The following is a 15,339-nucleotide window of genomic DNA, read 5'->3' as shown; positions in this document are numbered from 1 at the left end:
AGTGATGTCCCAAGCCGCAAAGCCTCATATGGTATGTTACACGCCTCATGTGCCGCATCTTCGGTGTGATCATCGTCACTGGAGATCCCATTCTACAAGGAGTCCTTGCGTCTCCTGTCCTTGACCTTAACCACACGCTTGTGGCCGACGACTTGGGGTTGACGCCTTGCAAAGAGGCAAGGGCGATCCCGCCGGAGCACATGCCCATGCCCTCACAACCTATTCGACAAAATTAATGACTGATGCTATGCCGATTAACAAGGTTTGCCCGCGACCCATATGCTTCCTTGTCCATTATCTTTTGCGATCGGGCCTCTCGGCACGCGATGATCGATGGTGTCGGCTGAAAGTTGATGGGATTCGTAGCATAGAATTTTTTTTCCTACCGCAAGAACGAAAACCAAGCCAAGATGCAATCTAGAAGATGGGAGCAACGAGGGGATCACGAGACTAACCCTTGAAGATTTCCAAAGCCTACGAGATTAGATCTCGTTGTTGCAGAAGATGATCACTTGCCGCTTTCAAAAGCGCGTAGAAGGTCTTGACGGTGCCACAATCGGGCAGCACCTCCGTACTCGGTCACACGTACGGTGTTGATGAAGACGACGTCCTCCTCCCCGTTCCAGCGGGCAGCGGAAGTAGTAGATCCTCCTCGGAATCCCGGCAGCACGACGGCGTGGTGACGGTGGTGGTGGAGAACTCCGGCAGGGCTTCACCTATGCGCCGCGGGAGTATTATGTGGAGGAGGGGCGCTAGGGTTTGGGGAGAGGGGGTGTGTTGGGCGCCGGCCACTTGGGGGCTGCGGCCAACTATGGCTTGGTGTGGCCGGCCCCTCCCCTTTGCTCCTCATTATATAGGTGGAAGCCCCCAAGAGTTGTAGTCCAAGTCTTCGAATAAGACCCCAACAACAAAACTTGCCATAGGTGGGAAACGTACTCAAGGGGGAAGTCCTACTCAAGGTGGGACTCCCACCTTTCCTTGAGGGGGGGGGGGGGGGGTGGCCGGCCACCTTTAGGTGGAGTCCACCTGGGACTCCTCCCCTTAGGGTTGGCCGGCCATACTAGTGGAGTCCCTCCGCCTTCCATAGTGATTTCTTCCGGACTTTTCTAGAACCTTCTAGAACCTTCCATAAATGCACCAGATCATTTTCAAACTTGTAAAATGACTTCCTATATATGAATCTTATTCTCCGGACCATTCCGAAACTCCTCGTGATGTCCTGGATCCCATCCGAGACTCCGAACAAAACTTTGAACTCCATTCCATATTCCATATCTACTTAAACGACATCAAACCTTAAGTGTGTCACCCTACGGTTCGCGAACTACGCAGACATGGTTGACACTTCTCTCCGACCAATAACCAATAGCGGGATCTGGAGATCCATAATGGCTCCCACATATTCAACGATGACTTAGTGATCGAATGAACCATTTACATACGATACCGATTCCCTTTGTCACGCGATATTTTACTTGTCCGAGGTTTGATCATCGGTATCTCTATACCTCGTTCAACCTCGTCTCCTGACAAGTACTCTTTACTCGTACCGTGGTATGTGGTCTCTTATGAACCATTCATATGCTTGTAAGCTAATTAGATGACATTCCACCGAGAGGGTCCAGAGTATATCTATCCGTCATCGGGATGGACAAATCCCACTGTTGTTCCATATGTCTCAACTCACACTTTCCAAATACCTAATCCCACCTTTATAACCACCCATTTACGCAGTGGCGTTTGATGTAATCAAAGTACCCTTCCGGCATAAGTGATTTAAATGATCTCATGGTCGAAAGGACTAGATAACTATGTATCGAAAGCTTATAGCAAATGAACTTAATGACGTGATCTTATGCTACGCTTAATTGGGTGTGTCCATTACATCATTCACATAATGACATAACCTTGTTATTAATGAGATCCAATGTCCATGATCATGAAACTATGATCATCTATTAATCAACAAGCTAGTTATACAAGAGGCTTACTAGGGACTCCTTGTTGTTTACATAGCACACATGTATCAATGTTTCGGTTAACACAATTATAGCATGGTATGCAAACATTATCATAAACACAAAGATATATTATAATAACCATTTTATTATTGCCTCTTGGGCATATCTCCAACAGTCTCCCACTTGCACTAGAGTCAATAATCTAGTTTACATTTGTAAAGATATAACACCTTGGCCTTCCGGTGCTTTATCATGTTTTGCTGACGGGAGAGGTTTTAGTCAACGGATCTGACACGCTCAGAAACGTATGTATTTTGCAATTCATTTGCGTCTCAACGCATAACTCATTTTCCAAATGAGTCGGCATAATCATATATGTTCAGTCCTCTGGTGGAACCTTAATTCCGCGGTCTGAAATATGTCACTAATATTGTCATACACAATATAGCTTCAAAGTTCTGACACTATCGGAACTACACCAAGTTCTCAAAGAACTCTTCGACTTAAACATCCTCAGTCATTGTCAAACAATGACATACTCTGCCTTCGATTGTAGAATCCGTCACAATATTTAGAACTCATCTAAATCTAGCATAGACAACTTCTAGCTCATTGTGCTACCTTTTAAACAACACTTAGCCTAATTTGAGATTGAAATTTTATTTTTATATGTGACAAAACTAATATCGGTGCAACACCTTACAACGATTTGTTTGTCATTTCTCCATACAAAACTATATATATATATATATATATATATATATATATATATATCATTGGTTCTTCTAAAGTACTCAAGGATATTCTTACTGTCATCCAATGATCATCACATGAATCATTCTGGTATATGCTCATAACACTTTAGAGCACAGGACATCTGATTTTGTACATATTATTTGTGATCTAAAATCACTCATGTGTTTTTACTCATCGAGTGTCAAATACACTCAAGTCTTGTGAAACCTTCACATGAAAAGAACACCTTCTTAATATTTCTATATTGAACTACTTCAATATCCATTTTATGTACTTGAACTTAAACTTATTATGTGTTTCAATCTATCTTCATAGGTCTTGACACTAAATATGTTTCAGTTCATACCCTTTTCATTGAAGTTAATTCTCAATGAAACCTTTTATAATCAAGTATATGATTACATTATTTATAACCAACTATATGTCATCTACATAAAGTATTATAAATATGTCTCAGCGCTCCCACTTAATTTCTTGCAAATGCAAGCATCTTCATCGTTTCTAATGAAATCAAAAACTCTTTGACTATTTCATCCGGTGAAGATTCCAACTCCGCGATACTCACTTCATCCAATTGAAGTTTGTATACCTATCTAGTATTTCACGGACCAGCAAACCTCTTGGTTGTATCTTGTATACACTTTTAATACACACTTCTGTTAAGTAATGTATTTTGCCATCCTACTAGCATATCTCATGGGGGAAACATGGCTGGTCGATGGAGAGGCATCGGTGGTGATGATGGCGATGATCTCCTCCAATTCCCCGTCCCGGCGAGGTGCCAGAACGGAGTTTCTGGTCCCGAGACGGAGTTTCGCGACGGTGGCGGCGTACTGGATGGTTTCTGGCGACTTCGACTTCTCGTCTCGCGTTTTTAGATCGAAACCCTTAAGTAGTCCAGAGGGGGGCGTCAGAGGCCAGCCGAGGCGGCCACACAGTAGGGCGGCGCGTCCCCCTCCTGGGCCGCGCCGGCCTGGTGTGTGGGGGCCTCGGGCCTCCACCTGGCTTGCCCTTCTGGCTCCGTAATTCTTCTGGAAAAATAAGACCTTCGACATAAATTCCGGGGATTTTCCTGAAAGTTGGATTTCTGCACAAAAACGAGACACCAGAGCAATTCTGCTGAAAACAACGTTAGTCCGTGTTAGTTGTATCCAAAGTACACAAATTAGAGGCAAAACAATAGCAAAAGTGTTCGGGAAAGTAGGTACGTTTTGGACGTATCAACTCCCCCCAAGCTTAGCTTATTGCTTGTCCTCAAGCAATTCCGTTAACAACTGAGTGCGATAAAAAAACTTTCACGAACACATTTGTTCATATGATGTAAATATCCTCATGATATGACAAGTACTTAAGCAATTCATAATAAGATACATGCAAATAAAATCATCCAATAGCTATGTCAATCATGGAAAAGGTACCAACAAATTAACAATAAGCATCATGAATCATGTCTATCAGCAGGATTGCAATGTTCATAAAAGGATATGATAAAGTGGTATCTCGCTTGCCCGTATTTGTACAGCAAAATATAAATGTTCGGGCACCTTCGAAGTTCATGGAAAGACTGGAAGTAGAGATTATCAAAGATAAAAGCATCAAAGTTATACCACAGTTAATCACATTTTGGGACAAGCATATTATACTAAGAATGACAGTTGTGCTCTCAAAAAAGTGCTCAAAGAAAGGATGGTGACTCAATGTAAAAGTAAAAGATTGACCCTTCGCAGAGGGAAGCAGGGATTAACATGTGCTAGAGCTTTTTTATTTTTCTAAAGACAGAAGTAAAATGGTTTTGAGAGGTGTTTGTTATTGTCAATGACTGATAATGGGTACTCTAACTACCTCGTCAACCAGACTTTCAAGAGCGGCTCCCATGAAGGACGTTATCTCTACCAGCAAGGTAGATCATCCCCCTTCTCTTTTGTTTATACATGTATTTTAGTTTCATTATGGATGACACTCCCCCCAACCTTTGCTTACACAAGCCATGGCTAACCGAATCCTCGGGTGCCTTCCAACATTCTCATACCATTGAGGAGTGTCTATTTGCAAGTTAAGTTGCTTACTGATAAATCAGGGCAAAGCATGTGAAGAGAATTATTGATGAAAGTTAATTAATTGGGGCTGGAAACCCCGTTGCCAGCTCTTTTTGCAAAATTATTGGATAAGCGGATGTGCCACTAGTCCATTATGAAAGTCTGTCAGGAGTAAATGACAAGATTGAAAGATAAACACCACATACTTCCTCATGAGCTATAAAACATTAACACAAATTGAGAAGCATTTTGAAGGTTTTAAAGGTAGCACATGAGAATTTACTTGGAATGGTTTGAAATGCCATGCATAGGTATTTATGGTGGACACTCTGGAATAAATTGGTTTTCAGGGGTTTGGAAGCATGAGCAGCGTTCCCGCTCAGTACAAGTGAAGGCTAGCAATAGACTGGGAAGCGACAATCAAGAGAGCAGTAACTGTCATAATCATGCTTGCGACAAAATAAATTAACGGAGGCATAAAAGTGATACAAGAACTCTGAGGTAAAGTAAATCATCGAGGCTTAATTGACTTTTGTTCAGTCATATGCATGCGTGAGCATGTGCCAAGTTGATTCAAGTGAATTATTCAGAGGAGGATACCACAATGTCATATCTATCTATGAATAAAGCAATGCAAGCAAATATTTATGACATGCTACTCATATTAATAAATTGGAGCTAATCATGAGAGATCATGAACTACTAGACTTTATTAAATGACATATACCTCACATGAACCAACTAAGCATGCTCACATGGATGAGTATATGTACAAAAATGAAAACAAATAGAGTTCATACCAGCCTCTCACCACAATCGGATTGTTGTAGATCGTCATTATTGCCCTTTCACTTGTGTAGCTTGAATAATATGGAGTGAAAACCAAGCTCCAACCGCCGAAGACCACTGAACTCCATAATGAAATTTACAAAACCAAAGAAGAACAACAAATATTTTTGGTGTTTTCGAATTGGAAACAAGAACAAAAGGAAACAAGCAAACAAAGCAAAATCTTTTTGGATTTTCTTATAGCAAACCAACGATAGCAAATAAAACAAAAATGAAAGCAAGAAACCAAAATAAGCAAATGATAAAGAGAAACAACAGAAATATTTTTGGTCTTTTTGTGTTTTAGGAAAGAAACAAAGCAAAAACAAGAAAATGAAAACTAGAAGAGTCACATAAACACAAAGCAGCAGGAATTCGTCAAACTTGACAGCAGTACAGTAATCGATTTTTAAGAAATTATTCCGCTGCCCAGATCGAAAAGTGTTCAACTAATGAAAGTTAGATAACAACCTGGGGAACATGCACAAAAATTGGCTTCGCAAAATAACGTTCTGGATGTTTTTGAGAATTTTTTTGGTATCAGTCCAGAATCTGTTTTCAGGCAGCACTTCCCCAAATATCATCCCCCTCTTATTAGAAAACCACTCTAAGAAGCTAAACAAGTATGTACAAGTATCCAGCAACCATAATATGCAAAGAATGAGTGATGCCGGTATACCAGATCAATCCCATGGTGCCCATGAACATTTTTGGGTGTTAAAATTATTATTACAGGGCATAAAAAGATTTTTCAAACCTCTAAACAACTTAAGCATCTTGCAAAACAAGTAGTGCTACAGTAAGTAAAACAAATGGAGAAGGAAAGAAATGTTGTTTAGCTCTTCTATGCATATAAAATATACTTGTTAACAAGGTTGATCAAGTCTTGCCACCAAATAAATTTTACATAACATAAGAAGAATTAAACCTCAAATCAATCATGTTACCTTGTATTGTATTGATATGGATCCAATCACAAGAGTTTGATATTCTTCTTTAGGCTCATATATTGGACAATCAATATCTCCCACCTTGATAGATCTCAAATTAGAAATTGTATTAACTCCATATACTTTATCAATCCTCTTGGGAAAATAAACAGTATGTTCCTTGTCATCGACATTGAAAGTAACTTTTCCTTTATTGCAATCAATAATAGCCCTGCGGTGTTAAGAAAAGGTCTCCCAAGAATAATATACATATTATCATCTTCAGGCATTTCCAACACAACAAAATCAGTTAATATTAAGCAATTTTGAGTAACTTGAACAAGAACATCCTCACATATACCAACAGGAATAGCAGTAGATTTATCAGCCATTTGCAAAGATATATCAGTTGGTATCAACTTATCTAAATAAAGTCTCTTATAAAGAGAAAAAGGCATAACACTAACACCCGCTCCCAAATCACATAGAGCAGTTCTAACATAATTATTCTTAATAGAACAAGGAATAGTCGGTATACCTGGGTCGCCAAGCTTCTTTGGAACCTTGCCATTGAAAGAGTAATTAGCAAGCATAGTGGAAATCTCCTCATTAGGAATTTTCCTTTTGTTAGTGACAATATCTTTCATATACTTTGAATAAGGAGGCAATTTAATAGCATCAGTCAAAGGGATTTGCAGGAATAAAGGTTTTATCCAATCACAAAATTTATTATAGTGTTCTTCTTCCTTTGATTTTAATTTCTTAGCAGGAAAAGGCATTTGCTTTTGAACCCAAGGTTCCCTTTCATTACCATGTTTCTTAGCAATAAAATCTTCTTTGATATACTTTTTATTTTTAGCATGCTTTTCAGGTTCTTCTTCAACCTCTTCTTTATCAGAAGCATCATTCTTATCGTTATCTTTATCATGTTCATTACCGCTTTCAGTTTCAGCATCAGAAATAGAAATACTATTAGGATCATTAACAGGCTCAGAGGATTCTACAACAGTTTTATGTTTCTTTTTCTTTTTCTTAGATGGGGCACTAGTTTCAGTTCGTTGAGAATCTTGTTCAACTCTTTTGGGATGCCCTTCAGGATATAGAGGATCCTGGGTAGAAACACCGCCTCTAGTTGTTACTTCATAAGCATGTTTTTCTTTAGAATTGTTTTTTAACAAGTCATTTTGCACTTTAGTGAGTTGATCAATTTGAGTTTGAACCATATGAAAGTGTTTAACAAGCATCTTAACATCATTGGAGGTTCTCTCCACAATACCATGCAATTCACTAATAGCTCGAGAATTTTCCATTAAATGATTCTCTACTCTCATATTAAAATTTTCTTGTTTAACAATATAATTATCAAACTCATCTAAGCATTGAGCAGGAGGTTTTGAATACAGAATATCTTCCCTAGTAAAGCGTTCAAGAGAGTGTACCTCAATCATGGATGAAGGGGGAGTGATCTTACATAAATCTTCTATAGGAGGTAAATTCTTCACATCTTCGGATTTAATACCCTTCTCTTTAAGAGATTTCTTGGCTTCCCTCATGTCTTCATCATTTAATTTAATCATACCCCTCTTCTTCAATATTGGTGTCGGGGTTGGTTCAGGTGTAGACCAATCATCATGATTCCGGCCTATTCTAGCCAATAATTCTTCAGCGTCGTCTGGAGTTCTTTTCCTGAAAACACAACCAGCACAACTATCCAGGTATGCCCTAGACTCAATGGTTAATCCACTATAAAATATATCAAGTAAATCATGCTTTTCCAAATCATGTTCAGGCCGAGCTCTAATAAGAGAGCAAAATCTCGCCCAAGCCTCAGGCAATTTCTCTCCATCTTCCTGATCAAAATTATAAATTCTCTGCAAAGCAATATGTTGAGCACTAGCAGGAAAGTATTTCCGGAAGAAAACATCAAGCAATTCTTTTGGACTATTAATAGAATCAGGTGGCAAACTATTATACCAAGTTTTAGCATCATCCTTTAATGAGAAAGGGAAAATTTTAGCAACAAAATATGTACGCTTCTTAACATCATCATAAAACAAGCTACTCAGAGTAGACAGCTCAATCATGTGTTCTACAACACTTTCTTTTTCAGTACCACAAAAAGGTGTTTTCTCAACAATAGATATATGAGATAAATCAAGAGAAAAATCATAATCCTTATCCTTAATGTTTATAGGAGATGTGGCAAATTTAGGATCAGGAGACAGTTTATATCTAACAGTATGTTGTGCAAGCAACTTTTTAATTTTTCTTGCATCAGTAGTAGCATTGCATTTATCAATGAAATCATCATCAAGTTCCACATAATCCTCATCAGGATCATCACTAGAGTATTCAACAGACTCAGGTGAATTAACAGGTGTAGCATCATTTTCATTAGGAGTTTCAGCATTTTCAATTTGTCTAGACCTAGCAATTGTAGCATCTAGAAAAGATCCTAACGAACCATCATTATCAAGTACAGTAGAAGCATCATCAAAATTATAAGAGGAACTTTCAGATCTAGCAGAAGTACCAGCATGTGAAGCTTGTGGTGGTGAAACAAGTTTATCTATCACAGATGGTGAATCAAGAGCAGCAGAGGTACTCAGAGTTGTACCTTTTCTTGTAGTGGATGGTAATATGGCGACTTTAGTATCGCGAGGTTTACCCATGATGGAGAATTTGCAGCGAACAATATCAATCCAAGTGAACTTCCAAATAAAGCTATGCTCCCCGGCAACGGCACCAGAAAATAGTCTTGATGACCCACAAGTATAGGGGATCGCAACAGTCTTCGAGGGAAGTAAAACCTAATTTATTGATTCGACACAAGGGGAGACAAAGAATACTTGAAAGCCTTAACAGCGGAGTTGTCAATTCTGATGCACCTGGAAACAGACTTGCTCGCAAGAGTTTATCAGTAGTAACAGTTTTATAGCAGTAGTCAAATAACAGCAGCAAAGTAACAAAGACAGCAGTAGTGATTTTAGTAAACAGCAGGATTAAAATACTGTAGGCACATGGATGGATGACGGGCGTTGCATGGATGAGAGAAACTCATGTAACAATCAAGATTTGGCATTTGCAGATAATAATAAAGCGGTATCCAAGTACTAATCAATCAATAGGCATGTGTTCCATATTTAGTCGTACGTGCTCGCAATGAGAAACTTGCACAACATCTTTTTTCCTACCAGCCGGTGGCAGCCGGGCCTCTAGGGAATCTACTGGAAATTAAGGTACTCCTTTTAATAGAGCACCGGAGCAAAGCATTAACACTCCGTGAACACATGTGATCCTCATATCACCGCCTTCCCCTTCGGTTGTCCCAATTTCTGTCACTTTGGGGCCTCGGGTTCCGGACAACAATACGTGTATACAACTTGCAGGTAAGATCACACATGGATGGGGGAAACATGGCTGGTCGATGGAGAGACATCGGTGGTGATGATGGCGATGATCTCCTCCAATTCCCCGTCCCGGCGAGGTGCCAGAACGGAGTTTCTGGTCCCGAGACGGAGTTTCGCGATGGTGGCGGCGTACTGGATGGTTTCTGGCGACTTCGACTTCTCGTCTCGCGTTTTTAGATCGAAACCCTTAAGTAGTCCAGAGGGAGGCGTCAGAGGCCAGCCGAGGCGGCCACACAGTAGGGCGGCGCGCCCCCCTCCTGGGCCGCGCCGGCCTGGTGTGTGGGGGCCTCGGGCCTCCACCTGGCTTGCCCTTCTGGCTCCGTAATTCTTCTGGAAAAATAAGACCTTCGACATAAATTCCGGGGATTTTCCTGAAAGTTGGATTTCTGCACAAAAACGAGACACCAGAGCAATTCTGCTGAAAACAGCGTTAGTCCGTGTTAGTTGTATCCAAAATACACAAATTAGAGGCAAAACAATAGCAAAAGTGTTCGGGAAAGTAGATACGTTTTGGACGTATCAACATCCAATGTTCATGATCATGAAACTATGATCATCTATTAATCAACAAGCTAGTTATACAAGAGGCTTACTAGGGACTCCTTGTTGTTTACATAACACACATGTATCAATGTTTCGGTTAATACAATTATAGCATGGTATGCAAACATTATCATAAACACAAAGATATATTATAGTAACCATTTTATTATTGCCTCTTGGGCATATCTCCAACAAAAGGACGAGATATCACCTATGGGGGATGGGCTCTTTAAATTTTTTGATGGACTTGACATCTAAAATAACATTTATTTCAGAAGCATAAAACCTAAATATGCTACGCTTAACTAAATGCACCAACAACAAGATACACTAAGCAAGATAAAGTACTTCAAGCATGCTGATTATCACAAAAAAGTAAAACCGCATATAGAGATAACCAAGACACACGGATACGAAGATGTATTCCTGTGTTCTTCCACATGAAGTGAGGCACGTCACGTTGGAGAGATATGGGCTATCACAAAGGTCTTCTGAACTCCACGAAGACCCACCTTCTTCTCCAAGCCAATTTCATGAGGGACAAGGTCATTTCCTTATGGCTACCTTTTCCTCCACTCTAGAGATGGAATGCTCCATAACCACTTCACAAACTCCACGAAGGAGAAGTCGGGCCTCTTCACAATCTTCCGCGAAGAGGTCACCCGATCACCAACCACCAAACCAATTAGGAGGTCACCCTCCAAGAATAACAAGCTCACGTTCTCTCACTTGAACTAATCGTAATGGAGAGATCAATACTATGCAAGGATGCAAAGCAAGAACACCAAAAAAAGTGCTAAAATCCTTGTCTCTCAAATACCACCAAAGCAACAAATGCTATGGAGAAACTAGAGAGGAAGAACAATGGTGGAGGTCAACCAATGACTGCAAGATATAGATCTCAAGAGTTCCCCTCACTTAGAGGAGGAAAGGATTGGTGGAGGTGTTATAGATCTAGATCTCCTCTTTCAAATCCCTCAAAAAGATGCCAAAATCATAGGAGGGGCGGTAGAGGAAGCAAGCTCAAGAAAGTCAACAATGGCGGGATAAAATAAGCTCTAGAACCCTTGCTAAACAATGGAGAAGAAGTCCTTTTTATAGGAAAAGTAAATACAACCGTTTAGGGGCCAAAACGGGCAGCCCGGTAGCTAACCCGGTCCAATCTGACCAAAAACCGGACCCATAACCGGGCTCCCACTATTACAAAGTTGCCAGTTTTGGTTCTAGACCCGGTAGACCGAGTGGACTACATGCATAAAATTATCCTTACGAAAATACGATATCTTTGGCATCCGTACTCCGATTTTAGCAATGTTGAGCTTTTTGAAAATCTAAGAACAAGATCATCTGATGAAGACTATAAAACCCAAGAAGGAGCAAGAAATTAAATGTCACAAGTGGGGAGAAGTGAAACCTCCCAAAATGAAGAACCGATAAAACCTCCAACCTCGAGAACGCAATTGAGGATGCATACAAATCTCGTTTTCAATGAACTTGGGTTTGTTGATAATCTAGAAACAAGCTTAAGAACCTCGCATAGAGAAATACAAAGAAGCAACACGAATAGAGGGATGTAAAGAATGCAAAGGATTGAGCTCCCTAAGAAGACCTGATCAAGTTACTCAACTGAAAGCCCCTCTTGATAGTAGAGCTATCTATCATATTACCCGGTCTCCCAACAACCACCCTAAGACCAGTAAAAGGAACACCTAGAAAGGCTATACCTTTTCCTTGGCGCATCCCGCTTGATATTCATAACAACGCTTCATCCTTCATTCAAGTCAGAATGCTTCACTTGATCATTGTTGCTTCGTGAAGACCCATAATTTCCCCCCATACACTACTATGATATTGCTTCATTAAGGCACAACTTCACATCGAGAATATCGTGCTTGAAGCTTGTCATTTTAGCACATCTAACGGTTACCCCGTGCTTTGGAGTACTTCCAAGTTATTTGGAAGAAGGGCTACCACACGGTCCATTGTTGGAGGGAGGTCAAGGATTGCCCCAAGTGGAGGCTTGGCTATGAGGCCTACAAACTCAACATCAAGAATGGCGGGGCATGGGTGGCGACAGCCATTGATTCTTGATGAGGAAGATCCGAACAAGGCGGCAATTCCATCACGACCAAGAGGCCACATGGCCACCAAGGCCGATTCTCAAGCGTGATGCTTTGGCACTTGTATTGAGTGAGATCTTGAAGGTGATGATGGCCGAGAAGGAGGAGGCCATTATCAAGAAGGAGGACAAGCAACGCTGAGACAGAGGCCACATGTGCCACCTTCATCGACCTCACAAAACAGGCAACACAAATCCAGAAGATTGATGCTGAGGCCAAGTTGCTCGCGGATGAGAGCCAGATCATGCTCACTGATGTGAGACTCATGGAGCCGAACGAAAGGGTTTGGTTCGAGAAGAAGCGACCCATCATCTTCCAATGCGATGCGTGATCGCATATAACTATCATACATTGTGTATTTCCATTGAACTTGAGTCATTTTATTCTGCATTCGACAATATTTTTATGAACCATGTGATTTCCTAAAATAGCCATGGTTTTGTGCAATATGTTTCTAGTTTCCATGACCTATTTCCCTAATATATTGGCCTATTTAGTGAAATTGAAAAAACGGTGAATAAATTCGTTCGTCAGTAGGCTATCCCACCCTAAACGAACATATATTGCCAAATGACCAATTTTGTATCCACGCTCGATTAAAACAAACACAAAATAGGTCACGCAAATGGAGATCCTACATATGGACGAAAAGGCGACCCCGTAGAAATACTGTAGATCGAAAGCTAGCGAGGTTTTATCACTTTACACCACAAGTTGTGGATTTTTTTATCACAAAACCACAACCCTAGGATTTTCTTTCACAAAACACCAACCTTTAGTTAATTGTTTGCACAAAACACATAATCTATAATTAGCTGGTTTGATAGCCCATGAGAAACATATAGTTGTGGGTAAAGTGACATATAATGGCTCATTGCAGCAACCAAGCAATTCCTAGAGTGCAAAAGGATCAAAGTGCATCGTTTGTGATTTTCTTACGAGGATGAGCATAGGAGAAATGATGTTTTGATTTTTGTACATGCTTGCTATGTGGGGTCGACATTGTTTCGAATCAGTCTTTCAGGATCCTAAACAAGAAAAAAAAATGAATTCTAGTTTGATATTTGTGGCAATGATTACATATTTAGCAGCAATTCATTCTGCTTACTCTGTTGTAGAAATTTTCTTAAACGAAAAAGGCAGGTGAGCCTATTTTTAATTGCCTTAGAGAGAGAGAGAGTTACAGAGCTGCACAACTACAAGTCTTTTTTTTTTGCGAATTTGCACAACTATAAGTCAGCTTACCAAACTTGAGCTAGGATTCAAGCGGTAAATAAAAACGGCAGCAAGCACACACAACATTTCCATGGGGAAAAAGAATAGTAGTTCAACTTCTATCAGTATCCCTCCACATGCCCTTCTTTCTCGCTGGCGTCTAACGAACTAAATGCTTGTCAGCCCGGCTAATTAGAGATTATGTGTTTTGTGCAAACAATTACCTCAAAAGTTGGTGTTTTGTGAAAAAAAATCTAAGGTTGTGGTTCTGTGATAAAAATTTCACAACTTGTGGTGTAAAGTGGTAAAACCTCAAAGCTAGCACCGCCAATGGTTCCATAAACGCATCCGCACAACCGACCCTACAAACACCAGTACTCAATGTTGTAGGCCGAAAACAACGCAGCAAAGCCTGAAGCGATCATCATAGAAAATAACCATGATGCGCCCAATCTCCGGCGACCTAGGGCTCGCCCGACGTGACCATGATGTCGCCCTTCCCATATAGCCCTGCCAATGGCGTTCAGTCCCACAGCTACCATGCTTCGTTGTCCTTTCCTTCCCTGCCTCTCATCCGACCATGGTGTACATATCTTGGACGCGACGACGCTTCTCTGCCGCATGCCGCCTAGGGTTTTTGGTGCCGAGAGCTACGAGATTGGGAGAGATGAAGGGTACACGGTCCACGCTTATATAACGATGGCTTTAGTCTGGGCCAGACCAAGCTGCGTGGGCTGCACGTGATCCTTTTCTCTCTGTATGTTAGCGCACATGCGATTGGTGGCTTGGAGCGATCGGCCCACACCCAGAGAAGAAGTGATCTGAGCGCGAACGATTCTGTGGATCGACGGAACGTTCCTTTTTCAACTCATGCGGTGGCAATGGATGTAATTTTGACTGAAAATAGAGGTAATTTCAAAACGGACGAAAAAATTGGGAGAAATCTTACTTCCTTTATTGGTAGATATAGATATAGATATAGATATAGATATAGATATAGATATAGATATAGATAGGTAAAGATAAAGATTAATTTGGTACGCGGTAGTACTATTTTTTAGGAGTAATTGATTTCTCTTGAAATTTTTTGAACCAATAAATCCATATCCATAGAATATTCCGTGATTTGGGTATTACTCAAGAATGGTAATTAATTATAGAGAACTATAGTAGGATAAAGTAATAACGCTGGATACAATAAAACATGGAAAATTGATACTGCAAGAGTCGGTCATTCCTCTATATAAACGCCGGCATAAGGAAGCAACTAAGCCCTACAACCACGACGAAAAGGAGAATAGGAGAGGGAAATAGCAGTAAAGGACTTCGTCATGGCTCTCATCCAGATTAACGCAAAGGTTCTTTGCTTGATGGCTCTTTTGATGATCTCAACCTCCTTTTTGTCTAGCCAAGCATCAGGGAGGAACATAGGTACATTTCCATCTACCAAAGCCTATCAATTATATACGTAGTTTATAGGACCAAGATTATGAGCCTGTTCCATCATTGTTTTTGTCCAGTAGGCAAGAACTTTTTGTTTT

This window comes from Lolium perenne, chromosome 3, assembly GCF_019359855.2.
Source record: "Lolium perenne isolate Kyuss_39 chromosome 3, Kyuss_2.0, whole genome shotgun sequence".
NCBI lineage: Eukaryota > Viridiplantae > Streptophyta > Magnoliopsida > Poales > Poaceae > Lolium > Lolium perenne.
Note: the sequence above shows the minus strand (reverse complement) of the source record.